General features: G+C 46.8%; 1 protein-coding gene across 1 annotated transcript in view; it reads right to left on the bottom strand.

The window, feature by feature from the left end:
• The window catches only part of LOC117356475 (hormonally up-regulated neu tumor-associated kinase-like), a 93,792-nt gene that overhangs the window by 58,421 nt on the left and 20,849 nt on the right, over positions 1 to 14,522 (bottom strand). The window contains exon 2 of the mRNA XM_033935716.1: positions 9,003 to 9,060. The gene's annotated coding sequence lies outside the window, so the exon portion shown is untranslated. The remainder of the gene's footprint in view (positions 1 to 9,002; positions 9,061 to 14,522) is intronic.

The following is a 14,522-nucleotide window of genomic DNA, read 5'->3' as shown; positions in this document are numbered from 1 at the left end:
TTGCTGCAGAACCCACCTTTCTAGGATTTAAGGGCAAGTTAGATACACATCTCATCGGAAGGCGAATAGAGGGTTACAGGTGACTAAGTTTTTCGCCAGGTTACACCTGGCTGGGCCTCCGCGTGAGCGGATCACCGGACTTGATGTACCCAGGGTCTGATCCGGTGATGGCAGTTCTTATGTTCTTACAGCAGCTCATGCACCTATCTGGAGCCCCTCTCCCTCCCCCTGTGGCGAGATCCGATGCTTGCTCACCGTTCTTTCCAGCGGCACTGCTGTAACTCTTCAGGCTGACAGCCTGTGTGAAGTAAACACACTGCCTTTGGCCACCTGGAAGCTTTCTCTCTGCTACTGCTTCCCGCCTATGCGGGGACAGGAAGCAGTAGAAGAGATAAAGCTTCTGGGTGGTCGAAGGCAGTGTGTTTACTCCCCACATGCTGTCATTGGCCTGAAGAGTTACAGCGCCCATTCCTGTAGGCTCTGCCTTAACCGCCCAAGCCTCAAACACTTATGATTTTAAAGTGTTTGAGGCTTGTGCAGATGAGGACGGAGCTTAGGCATTGGTGGAATGAGGCATTATGACATCACAATCTGAGCTCTAGAATGTTGCTACTTGTGATTTTAAAGTGTTTGAGGCTTGTGCAGATGAGGACGGAGCTTAGGCATTGGTGGAATGAGGCATTATGACATCACAACCTGAGCTCTAGAATGTTGCTACTTATGATTTTAAAGGGTTTGAGGCTTGTGTAGATGAGGACGGAGCTTGCAGGAATGGGGCAGGGACAGGACAATGAGTTCCTGCAGGGATGGGGAAAAATTGATCCCTGTGTCATTCTCTAGCTCATACTTACCTCTGACCACTACATTTACGGTGGAATCTGCGAGCCTTCCAAACTCCATCCTAATTCACTGTACCCACATATAGGTGTCACCTGCAGGCATAACGCCTATTGGTGTGGTGTACAGCAGGGTACAGTAGGTTTTGTAGGGCTCACCATATAATATAAGGGAGTTATGGTGAGATGTGTACCTTGGACTTTTTATGTGAAGTTCACTGTAGAGGCCCCTAGGGTGACCCACTGCTCTGCTGGGATGTCTGTGTAGCCAGTCTACTAAGAATGTTGGCCCCTCCTACATCCCAATGGCTTGTTCTGTGCCTTTTTCTTTTGGACTTCTTTTTTTTTTCCGAAAATGGTTCAAAAAGATAAGACGCACTGAACACAAATGCATCCATTTTTTAAAAAACCCCAAGATAGTTTCATCCTGTACAAGATAGACGTTTTGTGGTTTTGAAAATGGGCGTGTTTGGTACGGGATTTTTTTGTGCGCGTTGCACAAAAACATTTAAACTCAGATTTAGACGTGGCGTAAATGTGCACAAGTCGAGTCTCTTTTGTTTGAAAGGAAGCTCTAGAATGAGAGGGCATAGGATGCAGTTAAGAGGTGACAGGCTCCGGAGTAATCTGAGGAGATACTTTTTTACAGAAAGGGTGGTAGATGCGTGGAACAGTCTCCCGGAGGAGGTGGTGGTGGAGACAGAGACTCTATCTGATTTCAAGAAAGCCTGGAATAGGCACGTGGGATCTCTTAGAGAGAGGAAGAGATAATGGTTACTGCGGATGGGCAGACTGGATGGGCCATTTGGCCTTTATCTGCCATCATGTTACTATGTATCTATAACTATAAAGCTCTATAACCTCACAATGCAGGTGTAAAGAGTCTTAGCCTATAGGAAGAGGAGATGCAAATGTTAAGAGCCTTAGCCAATAGGGAGAGGAGGTGATAGTGGATGCTGCAAATGGGCCATTTGGCCTTTATCTGCCATCATGTTTCTATGTTTCTATAACCTTAAAGTTCTATGACATCACAATGCAGGAGTAAAGAGTCTTAGCCTATAGGAAGAGGCGATGCAAATGTTAAGAGCCTTAGCCAATAGGGAGAGGAGGTGATAGTGAATGCTGCGAATGGGCCATTTGGCCTTTATCTGCCATCATGTTTCTATGTTTCTATATCGAAAATGGCCCTCCAAATTAATAACAATTTCACAAAAACACCCCTCAACAACCAGGGCAACGTCTCAAATTTATGAAAAAAGGAGAAAAAGACCTCAGTGTCTAACAGGGGCCATAAAAAAGCTTCCCAAATAGACAAGCCAGTCTCAGATTCCAAGAGGACTTCATATTATTAAGTCCCCAAAATTGTACAGGATGAGACTTTTCTATATAAATGGAATGCAATAGTTATAAAATGTGCTTTAGATTAGGGCCATAACAAGGGCTGAGTAAGTGGGGGCAGCTGAAATTCATAAGTGGGCTGGCAGCAGATAGAAAACCATTAATCCAGATACCTTAGAGAATAACCAACATACAGTACTACTGTAATCAGAAACAAACAAGATATTTTGGCGCCACCTAATGGTCATTCCTGATTACACACAACAGGTTAGCTAGATTTTGAACAATTTTATAGATACAGTATATCAGCCTACCAAATCAGTAGTTCATCAGCTGCCATATTTAATCAAGTGCGCTATTATATCAGAGTGTGTTAATGTCATTAACATGCATTATTCAACACTATAAAAAACTGAAGCAGCAAATCCAGATGAATGGATGTTCTAAGGACCCAACATGGCCAGTGTTTTGGCAGCCTATACCTTCATCAGGAGTCCATATATCCTGTGCTGCGTCAAATAAAATCGTGGAAATTTGGATAAAAAAATCAGGTTAATAAGCACAATAATGTACTGTATTTTAGCAGCATGTTATAAACTAGGGGTGTCAAAGTCCCTCCTCGAGGGCTGGAATCCAGTCGGGTTTTCAGGATTTCCCCAATGAATATGCATGAGATCTATTAGCATACAATGAAAGCAGTACATGCAAATAGATCTCATGCATATTCATTGGGGGAAATCCTGAAAACCTGACTGGATTGCGGCCCTCGAGGAGGGACTTTGACACCCCTTTTAAAAACCTAGTTTCAGATCAGTGGAGTGCTACAAACTTGAAATAGAAGAAACATAGAAACGCGATGGCAGATAAAGGCCAAATGGCCCATCCAGTCTGCCCATCCGCAGTAACCATTATCTCTTCCTCTCTCTAACAGATTCCACATGCCTATCCCAGGCCCTTTTGAATTCAGACACAAGAAAATAACCGGGCTTGCCTGGAAATAGCAGAGCAGAGGACAGGGATCCATTTTTTTGCCCGTGACAAGGATTTCATATTGTTCTAAGGAAGACCATAGTGAAACAGTTTAGGGGGGGGGGGGTTCCATGTTCCACCACCAATGTGTTTCTCATTGGGTGAAGCCTAGAAGTATACAGTACCATAGGAGGTTAAACGTTTATTTCTGAAATATGAATTGATTTTACACCAGATTAAGAATGCTTAACTATAAGTCTCTGTGAAAAACACACTATATGAATATTGCACTAGATTTTTGATTCTATGTAAGCTACGAAAAGATGCCGAGACCAGCTATAAGCCAAAATTGAAAACCCAGTGCAAACTTCCAAGTGACATAACAACATACATCGTAAATGAAACAGATAAAGTCCTGAACGGTCCATCCAGTCTGCCCTGTAACTACATGCATTACTATTTCATGATTGAATTGTCTTTTTTCATAGTTATTTCTGGGCCACAGACTTTAGAAGTCCACTCGTTACTGTCCTTAGGTTTTAACTACTAGAGTTGCCATCGAAGCTCACTCCAGCCTTTCCAAACCATCTCCTTTATGGGATTCAGGCTGTGAAAATCTGCCTGTTCATATTCTAATTAGAGATCCTCTGTGTTCATCCCATGCTTTTTTGAATTCCGTCACTGTTTTCCTCTTCACTACCCTCTCCGTGAAAAAGAATTCCCTAACGTACTCCTAAGTCTACCAACCCTCAATCTCAAATTAGGTCCTCTAGTTTTACCAGTTTCATTTCTCTGGAAAAGATTTGGTCCTATATTAATACCTTTCAAATATTTAAATGTGTGTATCATAATCACCTTGTCTCTCCTCTCATCCAGAGGATACATGTTGAGGTCTTCCAGTTTCTTCTTGTACTTCTTGTGGCGTAAACCCTCTACCATTTTTGTCGCTTTCCTCAGGACTGCTTCAAGTCTTTGTATATCCTCGGCCGGATGTGGTCTCCAAAACTGAACACAATACTCCAAGTGGGGCCTCCCCAACGACCTGTAAAGCCTAGCATCCTTCTGGCTACAGCCACTGCCTTGTCACACTGCTTTGTCGCCTTCAGATCCTTAGCCACTATCACCCCAAGGTCCCTCTCCCTGTCTGTGCATATCATCCTCTAGCCTCCCAGCACTTGCATCCCAATCAGATTTCAACTTTGTACTTCTTTGCACTGAATTTTAGTTGTCAGACATTAGACCATTCTTCCAACTTTTGCAGATCCTTTTTCATGTTTTGCACTCCCTCTGGGGTGTCCACTCTGTTACAAATCTTGGTATCATCCACAAAAAGGCAAACCTTATCTTCTGACCCTTCAGCAATATTGCTCAAAAACATATTGAACAGAATCTGGAGGCAAGGAAGAGGCACTGTGGATCAATTTTGAAAGAGGGAATGGTGAATATATTTACATTGGTGTGATATACAGGCCTCCTTCACAGATGGAAGAGATTTAATAGTAGACATTTAGAATATATCTAAAAAAGGGGAAGTCTTTCTAATAGGTGATTTTAACATGCCGGATGTTGATTGGGGTATCCCTATTGCGGGGTCTTCTAGAAGTAGATCCTGGATTCTCTACAAGGAGAACCATTCCAGCAGTTGGTAATGGAACCCATGCGGGTTGGGGTCATACTGGACTTAGTGCTTACAAATGGGGAAAATGTTTCTGATGTTACAGTGGGTGATCATCTGGCATCCATGATCACTGCATGGTACGGTTTAATATTAAGATGGGTATAGAGAGGGCTCATTCAAAAGCAAAGGTTCTAGACTTTATAAAACCTAACTTTGTTCAGATGGGGGTTTATATCATGGAATTATTTTCTGGATGGGAACGCCTGGAAGGAGTGGAAATGCAGTGGGCAAAACTGAAAGGAGCGATTGTAAGGGCGACAAACATTTTTGTGAGGCAAGTAAGTAAAAGTAAGAGGAAAAGAAGGCTGCTTTGGTTCTCAAAAATAGTAGCTGAGAAGGTAAGGACAAAGAGCTTAGCTTTCATAAACTACAAAAGATCTCAGAAAGAGGAAGACAGGCAAAAATATCTGGAAAAGTTAAGAGAGGCTGGTCATGTAGTCAGGAAAGCAAAGATGCAAATGGAAGAAAAAATAGCTGACACGGTGAAATGAGGAGACAAGACAATTTTTAGATATATTAGTGAAAGGAAGAAGTGCAAAAGTGGCATTGTGAGACTCAAAGGTGAAGGGGAGGAATATGTAAAAGCTGATAAAGAAAAGACCGAATTGGTTAACAGATATTTCTGTTCTGTGTTCACGGCTGAAGCACTGGCAGCAGGACCGCAGAAGACAAACGTGAATGGGGCTAGAGGAGTAATAGACCCTGATTGATTTTCAGAGGGTTGTGTTTGTGTTTGTGAGGAGCTAGCTGAAATAAAGGTAGACAAAGCGATGGGGCCGTATGGAGTATATCCGAGGGTGCTGAAGGAACTTAGGAAAGTTCTGGTAGCTCCGCTGACTGACCTTTTCAATGAGTCTCTAGAGTCGGGAGTGGTACTGGCAGTGGCGTACCAAGAGGGGGGATGGGGGGGGAAGTCCGCCCCGGGTGCACAACTTCGGGGGGTGCACGGCTGGCCAGGTCCAGGTCCTCCTGCCCTTCCTTTCCCCCGGTCCGCGCCGCTGCAATCTTACCTGCCCCTGCCGAAAAGACTTCTTGTCGGTGGGGGGAGGTAAGATTGCAGGTGCGGGCCATGGGAAAGGAAGGGGAGAGGCGCTTTTATTTTTTTTCCCGCGGCAGGGAGGGCAGGATGTAGGCAGGCAAGCTGGCTGGCTTTAGCGCAGCAGGGAGGGAGGGAGATAGGTAGGCAGACAGGCAGGCTGGCTTTGGGGGTGGACAAAATCTGGAAGGCAGTGGGGGGGACATAAGGAGGCACTGGGGGCACTAAGGACACGGGAAGGAGGCACTGGGGGCACCATGGACATGGGAAGGAGGCACTGGGGGCACCATGGACACGGTAAGGAGGCACTGGGGCACTATGGACACGGGAAGGAGGCACTAGGGGCACCAAGGACACAGGAAGGAGGCACTGGGGGCACCATGGACACGGGAAGGAGGCACTGGAGGTACCATGGACATGGGAAGGAGACACTGGGGGCACCATGGACACGGAAAGGAGGCACTGGAGACACCATGGACATGGGAAGATTCACTGGGGGCACCATGGACATGGGAAGGAGGCACTGGGGGCACTAAGGACACGGGAAGGAGGCACTGGGGCACCATGGACACAGGAAGGAGGCACTAGGGGCACTAAGGACACGGGAAGGAGGCACTGGGGGCACCATGAATACGGGAAGGAGGCACTGGGGGCACCATGGACATGGGAAAGAGGCACTGGGGGCACCATGGACACGGGAAGGAGGCACTGGGGGCACCATGGACATGGGAAGGAGGCACTGGGGGCACTATGGACATAGGAAGGAGACACTGGGGGCACCATGGACACAGGAAGGAGGCACTGGGGGCTCTAAGGACACAAGACGGGGCACTGGGGGCACTATGGACACAAGATGGAGGCACTGAGGGCACTAAGGACACGGGAAGGAGGCACTGGGGGCACCATGGACATAGGAAGGAGGCACTGGGGGCACCATGGACACAGGAAGGAGGCACTGGGGGCACCATGGACATGGGAAGGAGGCACTGGGGGCACTAAGGACATGGGAAGGAAGGAGGGAGGGAATAGAAAGGTGCAATTGTTGGGCCCGAGTGCAGAAAGAAAGAAATGAAAGAAAGGATACACAGTCAATTAATAGATGTCCCCTTTTGATGAAAAAATAAATGGTCACGTAACGTTACCTCTGACTTACTTTCTCTGCAACAGAGTCAGCAGCCGCGCTGAGGTGCAGGAAAGTCCCGTGATGACTTGTCTGCTGGCTCTGCTCCGGAAGAAGTAAGTTACGTTGAAGGGGGTGGACCCGGCAAACGCAGTCATTGCGAGACTTTGCCACAACTCCCTGGAGCAGAGCCAGCAGACGAGTCATCATGGGACTTTCCAGCATGCGGCTGCTAAGTCCGCTCTAGAGCAAGTACGTCAGAGTAGGGTGGACTGGCAGCTGGCAGCTACAGTCATCGTGGGACCTTGCTGCATGAAGGGAGAGAAAGGAGTAGGATTGCTGGAATGGAAGAGTGGTGGAGGGAAAGAAAGGGGGCAGGGTGGTATGGAAGGGTGGTGTTGATAGAATTGATGTACAGAGAAAGAGGAGAGACATAAGGGGGAAGGATATTGGAGGGAAAGAAAGGGGGCAGATGCTGATTGAAAAGGGGTGGATGGCGAGAGAAAGGGCAGACATTGGATGGTAGTGGGGAGCCTATGCATGATGGAAGTGCAGATGGGAGAGATAAGGGAACAAATGCAGGAAGAAAATGGGAGAAGAGCAGACACTGGATGGAAGTGGACAGAGAGAGGAGAAGATACTAGATGGAAAGAGGGTACATGATGGAAGGAGGGGATAAATAAAAGGAGGGCACCTGATGGGGAGAAAAGGATTGAGTTAGGGAAACACTGGAGGGGTGAGGGAAAGAGGTGGCAAGCTTTAGGTAGACAGTAAAAAAGGACATTGATGAGAGGGTAGTAAGAACAATGATTAGAAGCTACGCGCACATTCCAAAAAGTGGTACACCTCACTTCTAGTGCGCAAATCTCAATAGGGGGTGTGGCCAGGAGAGGGGCATGAGCAGATCATCAGCATTCCTAACAGTTATAATACGCTTGATCCAAGCACAACTTAGGGGCAGGCATTTAATCCTGGTTTCCCCTGGCCTAATGGGCTACACCTAAATCTTATGCCACATATGGCCGCCAAGCGCGATTCTATATCTAGCGTGATCGTTTTATAGAATCACACTAAGCACTGTGCTGATGTTTTTGGGCACCACTTAAAGAACACGTGCATACAAATCATTTCCATTGCCGGTCATTACAAACCCAGGATACTTGGCGTGAACTGCTTCATTCACACCAGCTGATGTTAATTGTTGGTGGAAGGGTTACCAGATTTTCCTTCAGACCCATGGCCACGCCCCCAGGCCCGCCCAGTTCTGCCCGCATCACGACCCGCCCCCTTCACCCATTCGTGCGTCGGGACGGCATCCACTCATGCGCGGATGCGATGCAATGACATATGCACGACGCCATGCGTTCCATCCACGCATTTGCGGATGATATCCCGACGTCGAAGCTTTCCAAACCCGGACAAAGTGGCAGGTTTTGAAAAGCCAGCCAGACTCCTGGACATGTCCTCAAAAGGAGGACCAAAGGGCCGCCGGGTGAGCGGACTGCTGGACAAGATGGACCACTGGTCTGACTCAGCAGCGGCAATTCTTATGTTCTTATGGTAACTCTACCCAGTGGCGTAGTGAGGGTGGGAGGCACCCAGGGCCGAGGCGCCCTCCTCTCCGTCCCCCTGCTCCCGCACTCCACACCCTTCTCACCCCCATCCTTCTAAATCTTCATCAGCGTGAGCAGTTTCGCCACCTGTTGCTTGCGCTAGCTTTTTCTCCGACGTCACTTCCTGGCCTCACGACCCGGAAGTGATTTCAAAGGGAGCCAGGCCTGCGCAAGCAACAGGCTAGAGCAGTTGTTCGCGTTGACGAAGATTTTAAAGAGGTACAGCGGATGGCGTGGGGAGGCGGGGAGGTGTCGGCACCCCCACTGAGATGGTACCCGGGGGCAGGCCATCTTCCCCTTGCCCCTCGTACTATGCCACTGCTTACTCCAGACAGTTTCACGCCCCTGAGGCAGTCCTTTGGGGCGCAATGCATTAGGTACTGTTCCCGGGTGCATTTTGAATAAACCTGACCTGAATCTCCTTACTGTTTGCCGATCTTCTTTTGTTCCACCGCTTGCCTTGTTGTTTCCTTGCAAATCATAAAAATACAGCGTTAGCCAAGGAAATGTCTTTTAAAATCACCTTTTAAATCAAATACGAATAATTGAAATATATCATGCAAACCTAATCAATCCTTCCCCACATATGTATCTGTTAAGAGACTGTATTTTTGTGTCCTGCTCAAGCAGCTGTTCTGCCGCAGTGAGGAAGACTTGGGCAGCGGCAGATGGTTCCCTGATCTCAGGAACATCTTGTATTCAGCTGTTAACCTTTGTACTGCTGCCAATTAATTTGTGGTGGCCCAAGGCGAAGACGTATTTCCCGTCCTGCCCACATACCATTTCCTGATCTTCTATAAGAACAGCAGTGATAAGAAACAGCCACCGAGGGGCTGATTCTATAAAATACCCTTAATAGGCTCAATAATTGCTAAAAAAATAAATTAATTAATTGTGTGATAGGTTCCTCTGGAATTCTATAAAAGATAGGCGCCCGACGCATGGCGCTTAGCGGTGCCAAATGCCTAAGGGCTCCTTTTACTAAGGTGCAGCGTTTTTAGTGCACGCACAAAATGTACCGCGCACTAAACCGCGCGGTACGCTTCTAGAATAACGCCAGCTCAATGCTGGCGTTCAGGTCTAGCGCGCGGGGCAATTTAGCGCACGCTATTCCGCGCGTTAAGGCCCTAACGCACCTTTGTAAAAGGAGCCCTAAGTGGGTGTTTCGGTGGAGTTAGGCTCCGCTCAGCGCGATTCTCCCAAAACTAGGGCGCCTGAAATGTAAGCCTTTAAAACCCCCCCCCCGCCTACATTTCAGGCACTTCAGTTTTCACAAAGGCCCCGCGAGCTGCGGTTTTGTAAACGGCGACTAAGGGGTCCTTTTATCAAGGCGCGGTAGGGGGGGGGGTTTAACGCGCGGAATACCGCGCGTTATACCGCCTGCCGCGCCTGCCGCTAACGCCTCCATTGACGAGGTGTTAGTATTTTGGCTTGCCGCGGGGGTTAGCGCGTGATGAAATGTCCGATAAAAGCAGCCCTAAGTGTAACCTGACACGTGGACGGTGTCACTTTTTAAGGCGCCGGCCAATGTAAGTTGCCTTTTATTGAGTCAGCTCCTAAATTCTCACTTCCATTTTATCTAAGTTTACCTGAACCCCTTTTTATGGGTGTCATACCAAATGTGTAGTTAAGGGAAATCCCCATAACTGGTCCCTATTTCTTCTTCCCCACTACCCCCAATAATTTCTGCTTCTGGCCCCAATTTGCGAAGCACCAATACCTGTCTTATCAGTCCCTCTATAATTCTTTATGTATTAATGCACCTGCTTGTCCAGTTTGTCTTGACTAGATTGTAAGCTCTTATGGGCAGGGACTGTCTCTTCTGTGTTTTGATGTACAGCACTATTTATGTCTAATAGCGCTATAGAAATGATTAGTAGGAGTAGTAGGAACTGGTGTATACCATTTGCTACTATGACCTCTTGGGGTGTTTGCCACAGTATAATTTCTAACTCCTATGCAATGTGGAGTCGGCGATTCACCTAGGCAACTCTCTGGTGTATAGCTGGGACCAGGAGCTTGAAGAGCACTTGTTCTCAGAGTTTTCTCCAATCCACTCACTTAGGCCCCCTTCTACAAAGGTGATTATTGAGGTTAGAGCCCATTTGCATGTCAGTGTCGGAGACTGCTAGAATCCTCGCTAAAGAGGGAGGTAATCCCTTTTGATAATCCGTTGCTAAACTGCTTACAGGCTAAACTGCCGGAAAAACAGCGTAGCGACAGCGTTAAAGTTTTGAGAATCTGGGCCTGACTGAAAATAATTGTAAACAGCACAAGGAATGGCAAGTCAAATGCAAGGTGCTAATAAGGAAGGCAAAGAGAGACCGTGAAAAGAAGATTGTGCTGGAAACAAAAACACACAGTAAAAACTTTTTTAGTTATATTAAAAGCAAGAAGCCAGGAAGAGAATCAGATGAACTGCTAGACGACCAAGGGAAGACAAGGCCATAGCGGAGAGAGTAAATTAATTCTTTGCTTTGGTCTTTACTGAGGAAGATGTGGGGAAGTTACCGGTGCCAGAAATGATATTCAATTCTGATGAATCAGAGAAACTCAAACAAATCTTTGTAACACTAGAAGATGTAATGAGTCATTTTGACAAACTGAACAGTAACAAATCACCTGGACCGGATGGTATACATCCCAGAGTGCTGACAGAATTAAAAATGAACTTGCAGAGCTATGGTTAGTAATTTGTAATTTTTCTTTAAAATCCAGCCTAGTACCTGAAGTCTGGAGGGTGAATTTAGTCAAGGGAAATCTTGCCTCACCAATCTACCGCATTTCTTTGAAGGGGTGAATGAACATGTGGATTAAGGTGAGTCGGTTGTCATTGTGTGTTTGGATTTTCAAAAGGCATTTGACAAAGAATCTCATGAAAGACTTCTGAGGAAATTAGAAAGTCATGGGATAGGAGGTCATGTCCAATTATGCATTAAAAACTGGTTGAAAGACAGAAAAGAAAGAGTAGGTGTAAATGGTCAATATTCTCAACAGAGAAGGGTAAATAGTGGGGTTCAAACAAAAATACAAACATAAGAACATAAGAATTGCTACTGCTGGGTCAGACCAGTGGTCCATCATGCCCTGCAGTCCGCTCACGCCCTCTGGTCAAAGACCAGCGCCCTAACCGAGACTAGCCCTACCAGCGCACGTTCTTGTTCAGCAGGAACAAGCCAGGACTAAATGATTAAATGAAATTGTCCTTTTTTTTCTCTTTGATATGTCTGGGCCATAGACCGTAAGGTCCACCCGGTACTGTCCTTAGGTTCCAACTACCGGAGTTGCCATCGAAGCTAACTCCAGCCTATCCAACCATCTCATCATTTGCAGACACATACAGTAAAGTCTTCCCACAACGTCCTCATGTTTCAAGTTCCTGGAGTTCGCATCAATGTCCTCCCAAGTCCATCCTATACCGAATTGCCATATAAGAGACACAAGCTCTTTGTAGATCTCTTGCCTCTCTCTTCCCTTCTGATGGATTGAATCATTGTAACCTCTATTTCTAACAATAGTTTTTATAACTTTCTTTTCAAATGTAATAATATTATAAACCACTTAATATAGTACCCCCTCCGAATCCGCGGTAGTACTCATGGATTCGGTTATTCGCATTTTTTTTTCTTGAAACGCTGCATCCCGGACCTTACCTGGTTGTCTAGCGGCGACGCGGGGTAGGAGCGATCTTCCTATGATCCTGCCCCATGAAGAGCCGTCTCGAGACTACAATGGGAACTCACGGCAGCCATTTTGATAACGGCTCTGCACAGGGCAGGAGCGTAGTAAGATCGCCTCTGCCCCACGTCGCCGCTAGACCACCAGGTAAGGTCTGGGGAAGGTCCGGGATGCGGGGGTGGGTCAAAGCCGGCACTGAAAATTATCCACGATATTTCAATATTCGCGGGCCGACTCTGCCCCTAATCCCCGCAAATATTGAGGGTCTGCTATACTCACATACAAGAGGTACATCAAAAGCATCAAATCCCATCCAATCCAGAGTCGGCCTTAGCTCTTCAATTTATACCATCCATTTTCGAATTAGTGACTCTCTTGTGTTTAGCCCACGCTTTTTTGAATTCCGTCACCGTTTTCTTTTCCACCACCTCCCTCGGGAGGGCATTCCCGGCATCCACCACCCTCTCCGTGTAAAAGAATTTCCTAACATTACTCCTGCCACCTCTAGTTTTACCATTTTCCCTTCTCTGGAAAAGATTTGATCTTATATTAATACTACTACTGTCCATTCAGTCATGTCCGACCCTTGGGTACTCTGTAGGCTGTTTCTTGCCATGCTTCCCTATTTTCCACAGCTTCTTTCAATTGCTTGATGTTGATTCTTGATGGTATCCAGCCAACGGCCCTTTGGTCTCCCTTGCTTCCTTTTACCACTGACCATTCTGAGTAGCACCTCTTTTTCTAGTGAATTCGCCCTCATCACATGTCCAAAATAGGTCAGTTTCTGTCTGGTAATATTGCCTTCCAGGGTCAACTCTGGATTTATATGATCAAGAACATCTTTGTTGGTGATCCTAGCTGTCCGTGGGATTTGTAAAAGTCTTCACCTGCACCACGGCTCAAAGGCATTGATTTTTCCTCTATCTGTCTCGCAGCCACAAGTCATGATTAGGAACACAATGGCAGTGATCAGTTTTTGTTTGATGATGACAGAGACGTCCTTGCACTTCCATATTTGGTCCATGCTCCCCATGGCTGCACACCCCAGTGCTAGTTGATGTTTGATCTCTGCTGTTGAACCGCCACTATGATCAATGAGGGACCCAACTCAGGTTAGAGAGTTGCGCGGGGACAGAAATCCCACCCATCCCCGTCAGGATCCTCTCCATCCCCACCCGTCCCCGCCAGGATCCTCTCCGTCCCCACCATCCCTGCAAGGAATTGCCTCCATCCCCGCCCGTCTCCATAAAAAGCAGCAATTACTTCTGACAGGATCATCAATTCCACAGTTTCTTTTGTGTTTGCGCTGCTGTTTTCCTTGTGGAATCTCTTTGGTGGAACCCTTTTTTTGTTTTCTGTTCAGGTAATTAACTTATAAACCCCCCTCTTTTACTAAGGCTGACGTGTCCATTATATTATATGAACGAACCCTGCTTCCAAAGCCTTCCATCCCCGTGGGAGTCCCGTTGGCTAGAGGGGGGTCCCTGTGGGAATCCCGTGGGCCAGAGGGGGGTCCCCGTGGGAGTCCCGTGGGTTAGGGGGGATTCCCGCGGGACCCATGGGATTCCCGCGATCCCCGTTCCCGTGCAGACCTCTAACTCAGGTTCCAAGTACCCAAGGATAAGCAGCATAAAATCTGTTTTACTACTTGGGATCTATCTAAGTACTTGGGACCTGAGTTGGCCACTGTTAGAAATAGGATACTGGGCTTGATGGACTTTTTGTCTGCCCCAGAACGGCAATTTTTATGCTCTTATATTCAAATCAGCCAACTTCAATAGCAGTCCTATTTTTGCCTGTTACAACTTAACTGGTCAATGCTGAATATTGACTGAACTGTGTTAAAAAGCAGTGATCACAGCACAGACCCCCGAGGAACCTCACTATTTACCTTTTGCCATTGAGAATATTGACCACTTAAACCCACTCTCTGTTTTCTGTCTTTCAACCATTTCTTAATCCATAATACCATTTTTCCCCGAAAATAAGACTGGGTTTTATATTCATTTTTGCTCCAAAAATGCATTAGGGCTTATTTTATTTTTTTCTGGGGGTCAAATACCGATATTATTCTCTTTAAAACTACCATTAAATCAAGCGCATTGTGTCTGCACTCCGATTGGTCATGTACTGGGGAGAAAGCCTAAGACTACGGTTGACCTAGGTGCCTAAGCCCCTGCTAAGGGAGGGGCCTTAGGCATCTGAGCCAATAAGGGCAGTGGGGAAAGCATTTTGCAGTGGCGGGCCTGCCAGC

Source organism: Geotrypetes seraphini, chromosome 3 (genome assembly GCF_902459505.1).
Source record: "Geotrypetes seraphini chromosome 3, aGeoSer1.1, whole genome shotgun sequence".
Classification (NCBI taxonomy): Eukaryota; Metazoa; Chordata; class Amphibia; order Gymnophiona; family Dermophiidae; genus Geotrypetes; species Geotrypetes seraphini.
This window is presented reverse-complemented; position numbering and strand designations above follow the sequence as displayed.